This window comes from Pinus tabuliformis, chromosome 4_1, assembly GCF_031772625.1.
Source record: "Pinus tabuliformis cultivar Carrire ecotype Pingquan chromosome 4_1, CPIR1, whole genome shotgun sequence".
Classification (NCBI taxonomy): Eukaryota; Viridiplantae; Streptophyta; class Pinopsida; order Pinales; family Pinaceae; genus Pinus; species Pinus tabuliformis.
The window spans coordinates 356358953-356375412 of record NC_142303.1 but is presented as its reverse complement, the minus strand read 5'-3'; the positions used below and the strand labels follow the sequence as shown (position 1 = coordinate 356375412).

General features: G+C 34.8%; 1 pseudogene; it reads left to right on the top strand.

The window, feature by feature from the left end:
- The first annotated feature begins 13238 nt into the window (after positions 1 to 13238).
- LOC149175750 (uncharacterized) lies at positions 13239 to 14686 on the top strand (annotated as a pseudogene).
- The last annotated feature ends 1774 nt before the right edge of the window (positions 14687 to 16460 follow it).

The window sequence follows — 16460 nt, the reverse complement described above, 5'->3', positions numbered from 1 at the left end:
GCAGCAAGAGATATATTAATAGATGAAAACCCAGATATTCTAATGATCCAGGAGAAAAAGGAAGGTAATCAGGACATTGAAAATCTCAAAAAAAAGTTTAGAAAGTATGAAGGGGAAGCCATGCATGCAATAGGAGCATCTGGAGGCATATGCACAATATGGAAAAAAGGAATATGGGAATTGATTCAAAAGAAAACAGATCAACATTGGATAATAGAGACCTCAAGAAAATCAGTACAAGGGAAAGGTATAGGTTCATAAACAATTATGCCCCCAATCACTATAAGGATAAAGAATAGTGATGGCCTTCATTGAAGGAAATCTTACAGGAAAATCAAGTAGGGAAGGTGATCTTAGGAGGATATTTAAATCTGGTAAGAAGCATTGAGGAAAAATTTGGAAGAAATTATCAAACAGACCCCTCTAGGAACTCTCTAGAAGAAATTATGGAGTAGCATAGCCTTCTTGACATTCCCCCAAATAACGGGAAATACACCTGGAACACCAAAAGAGTAGGTAAAAGTATTATCAAAGAAAGGTTGGATAGGATATTAATTCAAGAAAGTATAGCAGCAGAATACAACTCTATAAAATCAAAAATCATCCCCACCACTGCTTTAGATCAAAAACCAATTTTAATAGCTCTGGGTAAGCTAGAGAACCAGGGCCCGCTACCCTTCAGATACAGCTCAACCTGGGACAGCAACATAGAAATCAACAAGTTAGTTAAAACAATATGGGGAACCAAGAGTAGTAGGTTCGCCTCACTACATATGGGAGACAAAAATTAAAAATTTAAGAGCCAAGTTAAAATAATGGGCAAGAACAGAGGAACAAAAAAGAAAAGAAAAGAAAAAATAGGTCCAACAGAAAATGGACAACATGCAAATGGAGAAAGAGGGCAAAGAGGAAAGCAGGCATGACTATTTAAAAGAGATAGAAATATCTTGGAAAATCTACATCGAAAATAGGAAAGACAAAGAAGAGGCCAAATTGAAGTCCAGGAGTTTATGGCTCAAGCCAGGTGACAAGAACACGTCCTTTTTCCATAATTCTATGAAGATTAGAAGAGCCAAAAACCAGATAGAAAATATCCAAGTGGAAAATTAAGAAATTAAAGGAGCGGAATAAATAAAAAAAGTAGCCCACAAGCATTTCAAAGATCTACTGTCAGCCATAAATGAAACAACTGAGTATGAAGAAATTTTGTAGCACACAAAAAAGAAAATAAAGAGAGAACAAAACGTAGATTTGTGCAAAGAGCCAATAGAGGAAGAGATAGTGGAGGCCATATGGAGTCTACATCTGGATAAAACACCAGGGCCAAACGGTTTCACCATAGCTTTCTTCAGAAATCACTGGTATACAATAAGAAAGGACTTCATAAGAATGGTGAAAAACACCTTCAAAAAAAATATGGGAGGCAATACAAAATCCTCCTATCTGACACTTGTCCCAAAAGAGGAAAATCCCATTACTTTCAATAGATTCGGGCCCATCTCTCTATGTAATTCATCTTTTAAGATAATAACCAAATTAGTGGCAAACAGAATCAAGAAAGTGCTGCCTCAAATCATATTTGAAAACCAAGGAGGGTTTGTGCCAAACCTACAAATCATTGATAATGTCATAATTGTCCAGGAAGTTGTCCATTATAGTATCCAGAAGCAAGAGAAAGGCATGATAGTTAAACTAGACATGGAAAATGCCTTTGATAGGGTCAGCCACCCTTATCTCATGGCTATCCTCCATAAACTTGGCTTCTCAGAAAAATAATAGGTGTGATTCAAACATGCATCTCCACTCCATGGATAGCCCCTCTCATAAATGGAAGACCCAGTGATTTCTTCCAAAGCACAAGAGGTCTTAGGCAAGGCTACCCTCTTTCCCCTTTTCGTTACATAATAATGGCAGAGACTTTAAGAAAAGCTCTGGAAGCCCAGAGAAAAGAAAGAGATATAACAGGGATAAGAATAGCAAAAGGAATAAAAACCATAAATCACTCCTTGTTTGTGGACGATACTCTGCTACTGGGAGGAGCATCAACAATAATAGCCAGAAGATTTAAAAAAACATTGGATAAATTGCTACAGGTGTCAGGTGGGCTATTAAATAACACTAAATGCAGGATCTTTGGCTGGAATGTTCTGCCTAGAATTATGCAAAGGATATCCCAAATAATGGAAATCCCAACACACGAAAGATGGAGCCATTTCCTCTACCTAGGATTCCTAATCTCCAAAAAGAGCATGAAATCCGAAATATGGACAAAACAGATCAAAAAAATGCAAGCTAAGATAAAGAATTGGGGAATGATGTGGTCAAATATGGCTAGAATGGGTGACTCTAATTAAAGCTCTTCTTGCAGCACTACCGATTTATCAATATGCTTTAATCATGGCACCAACAAGCGCCCATAAACAGATGGAGTTAATTATAAGAAGCTTTCTATGGCAAGGTGGGAAGCAGGAAAACAAGAATTTCAGCCTGGTCAAGTGGGATCAAGTAGTGGTACCATATGAAAAAGGAGGGTTATCTATTCGACTGCCTGGACTAATGAATGCAGCTCTTGGTATGAAAATAGTGTGGAGACTCATAACAGGTAAAGAAAGCTGGTGGAAAAAAATCATAATTAACAAATACATGGATGGATCCAAAGAAAAGTTGCTAAAAGGAATCAGCCCAATCAGAGAAAGTTCCCAAGTATGGAAACTAGTAAAAAAAGTAATTCCATTAATGAGAAGCCACATTTCAAAAATTCCAGGTAACGGGAAAACCATTTCTATATGGGAGGACATGGTCATCGGGAAAGATCAAATCCAAAATCTCTCGGAAGTTGAAGGCATTCAAGAATGGCTAAAAGAAAATGGATATAACAGTCTCCATTCAATCTCTCTATGGAACCAGAAGGAGTGGCAGGAGTGGAAAATTCCAGCCATTCTAGTAAACCTAGAAGGATAATGGACAAAAATCAAACAACATTTAAAAGGGGCAGCTCCTATCCACTATGATGAAGAAGACAACTACCTATGGGATCCAAAAAATGGGTAGTACACAGTTAAATCTGGATATAATATCCTCCAAGAGCAGATTGATCACCGGGAATGGGACTCTTGGAAACTAGCCTGGAAGTCAGAAAGCCTGCCAAAAATAAAAATTTTCATATGGAATTTGTTAAAAGGGAAGATTTTGACAACAAAAAATTTAAAAAAATGGGCATTCAAGGGCCATCAAGATTCCCTTTATGCCGGCAAGCGAAAGAAAAATACAACATTTATTCCAAGAGTGTGATTCCTCAAAGGAATGTTGGAAGCAACTAATACAACCATTGGAAATTAACTTAAGCTTTGAAAAACCATTGCCAGAATTTCTCAAAAACTTTGAGAAAGCTTACTCTTATGAAACAAAGAAGAAAGCCATGATTATAAGAATATGGAAATGTATACCAACAGTGCTATGTTGGCAAATCTGGTTGGCTCAAAAGAAGAGAATTTTCAAAAATCAAAACCCAAGAATTGGGAAACACTATCCAAAACTTGGGGAATGACTTCCAAAATTCTCAACGCAAAAGGAACTGCACCAATGGACTATAGCATTCTCCAATAAGAGGAAAGGGATTGGCTTAGCAAGGCCATAATAGACAACAATGGGCAGAAAGGTCAGAGAAAAGAAAATATAAAAGAAAAATGTAAATTAAGAATGACGGAAGAGGAGTTGGAAAGCTGGAAGAAAACTCAGAATAGACACTGTATGTATTTTTACGGAGCCTCAAATAATAATCTCGGAAAAGTAGGAATGGGTGGAATTATTTATGATCCAAATGGGGAAAAAATAACCACCTATGGGTGGGGATTGGGACAAATGTCAAATAATCAGGCAGAAGCATACAGTTTACTGATGGGAACAAGGCTGGTTAAAAAAAAAGGAATTCAAAATCCTATGCCATCATAATCGAGATTATGGCTCGAAACAGGAACCCCAACAACAAGTTTATGAGCTGAATCATGCAAAGAACTAGAAGGAATTCAGCAGGATCCAGAAATGCAACCTTCAAACATATCTTGAGGATGCATAATAAGCAAGCAGATCATCATGCAAATCAGGCTGTGGAGAAGGAAGAAGGAATCGTCGGAGAGAATAAGGAGGAATACTATCTCATCATGCCATAACTCCCATAGAAAAATGATAAGAATGAAGTTTTGGTATACAATAGGACAACACAGAAGGAGTTGAGAGAAACATCAAGGAAGAGAATGTACAGCGCAACAAGGAATCTACAACCATCGAGAAATCCAAAAAAACTCGGATAGTCAAAGGAAAAATCAAGACAACAAGGAAAAACACATGAAGGATGTTAGTGATGGCAGCCCGGATCACAAATTTCATGAGAAAAGTAGAGGCACTGGGGAAAATCGAGGCAGACTGAAGGAACAGCAGAAGAAGTAACAACAAAAAGACAAAGGAACAACAATAGAAGGAATTGCAACCATAAGGAACAGTAGCAGAAGGAACAACGCCAGAAGGAACAACAACCAAAAGGAATAGCAACAAAATGAACAACAGGTTGAAGGAACAACAGGCCGAAGGAACAGCAGGTCGAAGGAACAACAGCATAAGGAACAACAAGAAGACGAAGGAATAGCAGTAAAAGGAACAACAACCAGAAGGAACAGTAGTAGAAGGAACAACGCCAGAAGGAACAACAACCGAAAGGAACAACAACAGAAATAATAGTAGCTTAAGGAACAACAAATCGAAGGAACAACAACGGAAAGAACAGTAGTCGAAGGAACAGTAGGTCGAAGGAACAACAGACCGAAGGAACAGCAGGCCGAAGGAACAGCAGCAAGGAATGACAAGCAGAATGAACAACAGAAGAAGGAACAACAACATAAGGAACAACAGACCGCAAAACATAAAGAAAAGGCCACAGAATTTACTCTCCCAGTTTACAAACCATAAATTTATGTGAATTATGCTATGTAAATTTGTTTTCTTAGTGGGTCAATATGTCAAACAATACTCTAGAATAGCTAAAAAGCTTCTAAAGTTTTGATACCAAGCACAGAAGAAAGGTCTGCGTGCCTATTTAACCGCTCAGTCTATCATATTAGAATAGCAGAATGTAAAAGGAGCTTGCTCCAAAAACTTTTTTTGATAATATAACAACTATCCAATCTTGTTAAAAAAAAAACATATCCATAAAAATGTTTTACCTTTATACCTTTACATGTCATATGGATTCAATGTCACCATTTTCTACAACTAATTATATATCTATATATAACATAGAACTAAGATGGATCTAGGCTAGTTTAATTTTCCCCTTAAATAGGTTATATTCCACATGAATACCATGGGTCTTTTTTTTTTTTTTTTAATTTTTGTAGGAATATTTACATTACAATATATTACATTAAGTTGCATATCTCTACCATTTTAATTTTATTAAAAGAATGAAAAATATTATGTTATATTTTAGAATAAAAATATTAAATTAATTATTTTATTTTAATTATTAATTTATTTTAATTTATTTTTGTGTTTACTTAGTTTGATCAAGTCAAAATGTTAAAAAGGAGAGGATGGGACAAGACATTACAACATCTCTATCATACCATTGATTTACCATGAAAAAAGTAATAATAAAAAATAAAAATTGGTATCAAGATATTATATTTTAAGGGTATTTATACATTATGACTGTGCACTCAATTGCAATAAAGATATAACCATATTAAAAAAAAAAATAGAATAATAATAATAATAATAATTTATTAATTATATTAGTATAATATTATATGTTATAATGATTAATATATAATTCTATTTTTTAGAATACATAGAAATATTTGTATTATGATCAGCATATGAGTTATAACGACTCTCCCTTTATATATATATATATATATATATATATATATATATATATATATATGGAATATTCTAAAATACTCTTAGTCGTAGTAGTTAACCTTCACAAATCAAAAGTTGAGATTTACTTCAAAAGTAGTTATACATTTTTTTCTCTTCCTTAATTTAAAAAAATGTAATATGAACATGTGTCATATGAACATGAGTTGTGGTTTGTTGAGAATGTGGTATTAGTAAGACATGGTATTAGCCCATGGTATTGTAAGAAAGTCTATTCACATGTTAAGAGGCTACATAATAGAGTGAGGTTAAACCTCAATGATTGAAAATCTTGTTACAATATTTTATATATAGATATGTTTCACTCATATAGTAATTCCTTTTAAAATAATAATAATAATAATAAAGTTATAATTTAATAAATTATAATTTTTTTCTTCTCTTTATATAAATTGATTAATTAAAAAAAATTGCATTATGAACATGTGCCATATGAACATGAGTTGTAGTTTTTTGAGATGTGGTATTAGTAAGACGTGGTATTATCCCATGATATTGTAAGAAAGTCTATTCACACGTTAAGAATCTCCATCATAGAGTGAGATTGAAAATCTTGCTACATTAGTTTACATACAGATATGTTTAACTAATATATGAAAACCTTTTATAATAATAATGATAATTTAAAATAAAGTTATAATTTAAAAATCATGTTTAACATGTTTTTTAATCTATATATATATTTTTTTTGATGTGGGTCTTCTATGACTTATGCAAAGTGGGTACTAATTGGATGTGGAATTTAATTCCGCATCTAATAGGTGTCTACACATGATATTTGAGTAAACCTAAAAGGAGATAAGCAAAATAAACAATAAAAATAAAGTTTCATTTCTTTTTATTTAAAAATTCATAACTTCTATTTTATTATTTTAACTACTATTTTATTATTTTCCTTAGGAGGCATTTTAAATTTCAAAATTCTCATAATGGTCATAGTTGCAAGAATAAATTAAAAGTGATATCAAATATAAAATAGAAGAACATGAGGAAGAAATAGATAACAATATGAAACAAATGGAACAAAATATTATAGAAGTCATAGATGGGAGGTTCTTTAAAATTCATATTGTGTCTGAAGGAACTCATGAAAATAAAGATAATATTCAAGTTGAATAACTTTTAATAACAAGAAATTTTCAAGTGGACTTGACTCTAATTATGGAGCTAGTCATGGATGGTTTCCTACAAGAGTGAACCTTCCCAAGGTTGAATTAAAAAAATGATGACCCTCAGTATTACATCAAGAATGTTGTAATTCTTAAGGGTCTCGACTTTAATTGTAAACCTAGGGTTCGAACAAACCTAGGAGGGGTTGGCACTATGTGTGCAACATCTATTATCTTCATCTTTTGATGATCTCATGCAAATGAAACCAACTAAGGAGAAATTGAGTTACACAAAGACCATTCTATTGTCTATGCTACAAGAAATATTCAAAATTGCAGGAAATGAAGAATAGTAAGCAAACTTTTACTCTTTGCAGAAAAGGAACAAAACCCATTCAATCATGTTGAAATAAAATCAATTCCACTATATTATGCATTGAAAACAAACTTGTAGATGAAATAAAGCATAAAAACATCAAACCCTAATTTGACAGAAAAAAGGAAGTTTTCCTACAACAACTAGGTCAAAGGGTCTATGAGGTTTCTTCCTTTCCAAATCTCATCCTCAACATCTTGAGGGAATTATAACATGTCAAGGAAGGAAACTCATGTTTTGGACACAAATTTAGATGAGATTTTGGTGCAAAATGTAGGTTGCTACATGAGTCCTTATTTTGTTAAAGGAGACAATCTAGTGAGCAGCAAAATGCACTTTAGATGTGGTTTGAAGAAAGGATGAGCTAAGGGAAGACTAAAGGATGGTCAATAAATCATTTCCATGCCCTTATGCTTATGATAGACAAGATTATTAAGAAAAAGAGCAATTTTAGGGTTTCTTGTAACTCTATAGAACTAGAAATTGTGCGATTAACAACATACAAAAACGCGTGAGAAAAAAATAAAGAACATCGATCAAAGTAAGCTAATGCATGGAAAGGAATGTCAACTACATAATAGTTATATCTAATGCTATTAAAACATGATGCCTAAAAATATTGGTAAGAAAACTAGTTCATTAACCCTACATGAAACAATGCTCATAAATGCTCAGAATCAATTCTCAGAAAAGCATTGTGCTTGTGTGTCTATCCCAAGTGTTTCCCAACTCTGCAAAGTAATTGTTCTTGTACCAACAAGAAATGACTTCCCCAAACAATTTTCCTCTACAAGCTTAGTAAAGCAAAAAATATAAACCTTGGTTTACACAAGCATGTAAAAATCCCTAAATTCAAATGGGACATTCTTATTAATATGTCGATCAGAAAAATGTGAACACAAATAAAATAAATAAAATGAGATGGACTATTACCTATAGATAAATGTCTCTGCTATCCTCTATTCTTTCATATTCAACCTTTCATAAGTGACTCCTTACCCTTGGCTTCTAAACAACGATAAACTCTCATTAACAATGAATACAAGATGGAAAACCACTTAGATTCTATTAAAACACCAACGTCATAACCTTATTGAAAAATTCCATCCAAAACTAAACAACCTAAACTCACCAAAAATACTTGAAAATCTAACAACATGACATTTATTCTCCAAAAGATAAATATAAATACACACCAATGATTTATATCATTTGGAAGGCTTTTAGAATGGTTCTTCATCTTCTATGTAAGATTTGAATTATTTCCCAACCAAAAAAGTTGTCATGCAAATGGTAAGCATGTGCTTTTTTCCTCCATGCCACTCATGGGTATCAAAAGAAACTTAGATAGGCTTCGCCGATAAAACCATGAATCTCTTGAAATAAAGATTTTTTGAATTTGTATCTCTTTAAATTATCATTTGCTAGTGTTTTTATATAATTAGTAGACTTTAAAACATGTTTTAAAAGTCTTAACCAGTAATAAAGTTATAAAAAAGAGAGTGGAGGCAACCCATCGCTTTCAACCTAAGTGATAAGAGTTAGCGTGCAAGTACTACAATAGTGGTATCCATTTGGCTTCCCATACCCGCTTTACCTATGGCTCACTCATTGCCTCCAAGTCCATGAAATGGAAAACGTACATGTGGTATATGCTTTTTATACCACTCATAAACATCATCATATTCAATATTATTAGGGGAACAATCATTACACCCTTATGATAATTTTTTGGTACAAATTTCCATATCTAGTTTCATTTACAAGTAATGAAAAAGTAAATGGAAAAACTTGTATATTCATTTTAAATGACTTCTTTTTAATTAAAAAAAAAATTCATACTCATTTCATTTCATTGCTTTCATTAACAAATCCAAGTAAGAGATTGGAAATGCCCTTTGAACTTGTAAGATTGTATCTAAAGATATCATATTTACATTACAATCATATTTAATATGCACTTTGATTAAGATTTGATTCCTTAGCTATATTTTCATTCTATGATGTTTTCAATGAGACAAATTGCATAAAATAATCGAATATCGCACTTCAATAAGGTACCAGCAATTATGAGAGAGCTTCTAAAAATTGGTCAATAAGAGCTTAAAGACCTCCAGCTTTATACAATTCCATCTTCATCTTTTTCGTTATGACTGATGAAGATGAAAACCTTCCAAGGAAGTATTCTATGTTGACAGCTTTGCATGACATAGTTCGACCGGCGATGAACCAGCTATCATCCTTAAATCAAACAGCCGCTCATTAAAACAATCAGCAACACAAACCTTATTGTCATTAAACTGTACATTGTGAAATGTTGACATATTTCCCACAGAGAAATTTAGATGCTTGAGAAAATCCCTAGGGTCCCACACAAACAATGAAGGAATTTCCTCTCTGATCACCATACCGCTTAATAGGAATCCAGGGCTATTCTCAATATGAGCGCCCACAATTCCATAGTCGTTGAGCATCATCTTATTCAGACATTTACCCACCTCAATATCCCAGAGGTGGACAGTGCTATCTATTGTGCTGGTAGCTGATAAATCCATATTCCATACAATGTCAACTGCAGATACAGCATCCTCTTGGAGGCAGAAAGTCTTCACAATGCTGCTCTTTGACCTGTCTGAGACCTTAGCGACGTTAATATCTTGGACTAAATATTTCGAAAATTTATCGAAATTCAATCCAGACCCGCCTGTGCAGCAATTCCAATTCCAATCATAACCCAACCTTAAAGACTGCAGTCTGTCCCACCCAAACTGAATTTCAAATGATGCAAGCCTTCGCCACAGACCTAGGTCAACACAGTTATCTGACAAGCATGGCCCCAGCAGTCTGCTTTCACCTTCACCATCATTCATAACTAACAAACCCCCTTTGCATTTTTCCTTATATTGCACTTCATAAAGAAAATCTGAAGCAAAATTAATCTTACCTCTGCAATCCGGCATAGGCTCCTCTATACTTCTGCATTTGTTTACCCCAATTTCATCTGCTGAACAGAGCTGCTCATGCTTAGAAAGTCTACTCAAACATCCAGCTAAGCAATCCAGTTGCTGATCTGAGGTGAGTGATTCCAATTCCCTTTCCCCAAATCTCAGAGGAGATGGTACAGATTTGGCAGCAGAGAACGATGATGATTTCTCAATGATAAACATCATTTTAGCCTGCAGTAAACATGCAGGACTTTCTATACAATTACCCAGACCCTCTTCAGAATCGCATAGCGTTAAGCTATCAATGATGGATGAATTCTTACTCCTGTTCTTAGACCTCCTTGTGTATATGCCTCTCTCCGCCAGACCTTCTCCCTTGTATGTGAAGACGTGGAAATCGTCCACACACATATTTCTGCAGAAGCTGCCATTATCATCAGCAAAGGCAGTGCTATTATTCCTTGCTGCGGCATGATTGGAATTACAGGAATAAGAGGACTGAAGCATAACCGTCACATTGGCTTGTTTGCCCCACCATGAGAAGACAATTTGGAAACCCTTAATTCCAATGAATCCCCATAAACTCAAAAAAACAATCAAAACCAAACCAGTCCAGGTCCAGCAACTGGTAGCAACTTCTGAAACCCAGACTATTGTGTAACCCAATAATGGACTCAAGTGCCGAAGATTATCCATTAGAAAATCCAGTCCCTCCATATTATTGAGCTCCAGAGAAACTATATATCTGCACTAGTAACACCATCGGATGTATAAATATATGTTGGGGGTAGCTATTAGCCACCCACGTGGTACATTGGAACCTGTGGACAGCAATTCATGGGAAATAGATGCGAGAAAGATACCGGGCATAAAGAATATAGATGCTTTTAAGATCCCAAGCACATACCGCATCTTCTCGCAATCCGATTGGATGGCCGTATTTCGCGAACAGTCACTGGCCAGGGCAAGAGATCTTCGATTGTAATCTAAACATTGAAAGTTGTCAATCTCTATGCAGTGGGAAGTCGGATGTGACATGATCATGAAGTTATAGATGTCACGTATCAATGTCAAGCGAAAATTTCATGTTGCTTTATTAAATATGATTTAAATATAACTAACATTTGTACCAAAGGTTGCGTATAAAGTGCAGAAATCCATTATCCATATAGTGTGTGCATTACATCAATGACCTAAATATCAACATATCTATTCACTTTTTCAAAATTTTGTAAACAACTAAAATTATAGAAATATTCTTAAATGTGTACCAATATTTATAGGCACACTCCTTATACTTTAAGATTTTTGGTTGCAGCTTCAGCTTTGGAAGTCTTGAGATTGACCAAAGCTTCAATTCTTGCTTCTTCTTGCTGATATCTGAAATTTATAGACAACTTGAATGCTCATAGATTTTGTTGTGAAAATTATAGATAACAAATGTTAGCAATCTATTAATTTAGAAAAAGCTTTGTCAGAGATAAAGGTCTTATCGTAAATAAACGTGTTTATGAATACATAGCATTGTAGGCTAGAGCTCATTTCAACTTTAAAAACTGGAAATTGAAACCAGAAAAAAAGGAGAAAACATAAAGGAAATTTCACAGAATTGTAATACGATCTTTTAAATGCATTAACACTAAGCTAATGATATGTTCTTTAAAAATGTGACCTGAAAATCATTCTCTATTAAGACAAGCAAGAAATATTTAATTACCACTGCAAATTGCTTCGACATTTGTTGTGGTCGTTAACACTACATCTAACTGGTAAAGTTTATGTTGAAAAACACTTTTTTATATTCCTAGTCTATGTAGAAAATTGTTTTTTGTTAACCAAACTACAAAGAGCAATCTGCATGTAGAGGTTGTGTTCACAACAAGAAAACACTTGGTGAAGAAAAGGGACAAAAATATCATAGCTTTGAGGGGAAAGCTTTGTCATGTTAAGCAAGGCAGAAGTTGACTCAATTCAAGATTTTAATCTCAAGCATGTCACATCCAAGGAGAGTGCCTTTGATCAGGTTCGTATAGAAGGGAAGCCTCTGTGTCAAAAGGTTGTAATTGCAGGAATTTTAGTTGATAGAAAAGCCTAGTAACCGAAACAATTGGTTCAACATTTAGTCATTCTATGTTTTTCAATAACATAAACATGGGAGCATGGCAAATGACTCACAATGCTGACACCTTTTTAAAACATTGATTGAAGGGGATTTGGCTTACTTATTTGTTTTATATTTCATTGTATATTTAGCAAATTAGAACATAAATTATGGACTAAACAGGAAAATGCCCAGGGACAGACAATTCTTAGAAAATGGTTGTCGGCATTCTAATCCAAAGAATTGGAAAGAATCCCCAAACTCGTCAACTTTAAATGTCGCAAGCATGCCAAATTCATTATCTGTCTTCAGTGCTTCAGAAATGTCTCAAATATCAGGTCTAGATCTTCTTTCAGTTACTTATGGTGATTCGATAGATTCTGATGAGAATAATGATGAAGGTCAAGCAACTAAAACATATGCTCTTTCCGGACTTCCTATTAGTGTCTAGATCTTCTTCCAGTTACTTATAGTGATTCGATAGATTCTGATGAGAATAATGATGAAGGTCAAGCAACTAAAATAGATGCTCTTTCCGGACTTCCTATTAGTGTGAGAACACGTTAAAATTGTCAAGAAATTTATGGCATTCCAGATGCCACTAGAAGTGATGTTTGTGTCCAACGCCTACCAGAAGGTGAAAAAAAATTGTCCACGTTAACTGCAAAAATAAAGATAGAAGAAATCCACAATGACCCTATTCAACAAGAAATAAAGAAGAATATAGATATGGGGATTTGTTAAATATTTCAATGGGAAAGGACAAATATAACATGGAGGAAATGTCAAATAATAAACCAAACCAATCATCAGAAAGGAATATAACCTACCACACATCTGTTGTTGAGTATCAGAACAGCGCTAATGAACTCAATGTTGATGAAACTCAAATTTCCTTTATAGTAAAAAGTAATCCACTACAGAAACGTATTTTGGTTCCTCCATCTTCTGAAGTTAGTTCTAATACATTCAATAATCCTGAGAAAAGCTTGAAAAAAACTTCAATGAGCAGTACTCTTTATATGTTTCTCCCAATACAAAATTATAATTCCATGTTCAACAAAGGCAGTGAAACGATCCCTAAGTCTGTGAATGCATTGGACCGTTGATAAGTAGAATTCTTAACTTTAGAGAAGTATGAGTGAAAATTGTGACATGAGTCAGAAAGGATTTTTCTCTTCTAGAATTGGAAACAATAAATCTTACCCAATATACTATATCTTCTTCAAGTTCTTGAAGTTTTTGGGTTGTCAGTTGTCAGGTTTCTATATCGCACAAGGTTACCCCTGGCGTAAAAATTGCAGATGAAAATTCGCAGGCGTCTTCAACAACACCCAACATGAATCTGAAGAAAAATTTCGACAACGGCAATGGATTTCTCAACGGCTTTTCTTCCTCTGGGGAGGATTCGCCCTTGACTCCTACAGATTCAATCACGAAAACCATTTGGACGCAACAATTGCCATCAGACGATTCATATCTGACCTTATTTGATCCGCATCTCATTTCTACATTCAAGAAAGCCATGGATGAAATTTCCCCCAGAGATTTGATGGAGCCCGTTTCAGAGGTCTGTCAGGGAAGCATGGGAAACAAGAGCGAAGAAGATGAAAAGGGTACCCCAGGCAAATATTTCAGGCTCCGATCTAGTAGCATTCAGGCGAGGGTGAATACTTTGCAGCAGATAATAGATGAGAGGTCGACCAAACGACCCCCCATATCCAAAAAATCCTCTATAAAAAATGCTAAGTTGAGGGCTCCCCCCGGGGGAGAAGATAAGGTGGTTCTGTATTTCACGAGCTTGAGGGGAATAAGGAAAACATTTGAAGATTTTTGAACTATGAAATTGATTCTTCGAGGTTTTAGGGTTTCAGTCGATGAACATGATATTTCCATGCATTCCCCTTTTCAGCAGGGATTGCAAGATCTTCTGGGGAAGCCCATGCCAGTGCCTAGGTTGTTTATTGGGGGAAAATACATTGGCGGGGTTGAGGAAATTCAACAACTACATGAAATAGGGGAGTTAGCTAAGTATCTGGAATGCTTCCCTGTGCAGGGTCATTCCAAACCCTGCGATGGTTGCGGTGACGTGAGGTTCATTCCTTGACAAAACTGCGACGGTAGCCACAAGATTTTTATAGAAGAGGAAGGTTAGGGCCTTTTCATCAATTTCCAGTAGTGTAATGAAAACGTACTCATAAGATTCCCTGTGTGCTGCTGAGGTTTTTGTGAAAACCTGAACAAGCTGCAAATATGAGAAAGAATGGTGTAGAGTTACCATGTTGCCAAGGTATGGTGGTATCGAACTAGACAACAAATTATGCGAGATAAATTAGAATGGTGCCTCAGTTTTACAGAGGCCCCTTCCTACAAAGAACCTTCGATGTTCGGATGGTGCTGGGAACATGGAGTAGGAACTCGAGTCAGTAAACCACAACTGTTTTCAATTGTTTCAAATATCATGAACAGTTCCAACTACTCAACTACCTTCTCTTGATTAAACGATTAACAATCCTCTAATCGTCTAACACATAATTTAACGGCACACAGGGGTGACAAGTAGATTTTATGGAAGTTCATTTCAGAGGGAAACACCTTACAACGTAATTAGCAATGACTTCAAAAATGTGTAAAGAAAGGTTAATAGAATTGAAAATTTGGAAAAATTGTATTTTAAATTTGATAATCAACCAAATAATAATTAATATAATAACAATTATAATACTTTTTCAAGAGATAAATTTATTGGTTAAGAAAAAAAACATGTGAAATAAATGTTTGAATCTAGTAGAAGTTAATCCCAAGCCAATTAATGCTTCGATAAGGTGTTATCTTCTAATGCCAGCGATATAAGTTGAAGATAATTGCAAATTAAATATTTAATAAAATTCTTATAGTCCTTTACATTTATTGAACCATAAGTGAGTTGATTTCTTAGCTCATAATTTCATAATTGTTTTTTAGTTCATAATACTGTTATCACTCAGGTTGTCCCAAAGCTCCTTAAGGGATACGGCCGAGGTAACCACAAACCAATCTTTGGACTGTAGGTTCTAGCCCACCTGCAATCAGAGAGGGCTCTCTCTTAATGATTTAGCTTTGTTGATGATGATTTTAGGCTAGTTATTGAGTTCAAGGGGTTTTGTTTAAGTTTTGGTGGGATGATTGATGTTTTCAAGTAGGGAGGCATGCATAGTGTGAGAGGTTCAAACCATTGGGCATGGAGTCATGGAATTGGGCTGCTGGTGCGTTTTCTTGGTCACAAGAGGAATATAGAGCAAGATAGCTACACATGAAACAATCTTTCAAGTTAAAAGGATGAAATGAAGGCTAAGGAATGAAAGGCAACTAAGAATCTCTCATTCAGCTTAACAGAGGGAAGGTGAGTGAAATATATCTAGGAGCAGTCAAGAATTCCTAAATAACATTCATACATGAATGAAATAGAGCAAATATGAGCCATGAGGAATTCATATTTATGCCTAAATCAGAAGAAAACATATAGAAGTCACAGAAACAGAGGATAGAGTGCAGCCAAGCAAATTCTAAGCTAATATTTCTTTCTGTAACTTGGATGGTGATATATGTATGACATAAACATATATGAATTTAAAACAGAGGTAAAAAACACTTATTGGGCCATGTAGCAGCGCAAGAATTCTATATTTCACTCTTCAACCATTAATAACACAACAGACAGTCCATCCTCCAAACTTTTCAGCAGTCTTTGATTATAGAAATTCTCAAAACATACAGTGCGAGTCCAGCATGAGGATTATCAACCAACCAACCATTTAAACAATGAATTAGGGTGGTTTATATAGGGAAAATATCTAGAAATATCTATTACAGCAGACCTTAAACAGGTCTGAGGGAAATGAGTTCTTCAATCTAATCTTAACCTGAAATTAATGCAAGAAGATGTCTATTTGAGCTGCACTGGAGGTAGCTGCATCAAAATGAGTTAATATCTATCCTTATGGCTCGATGTAGTG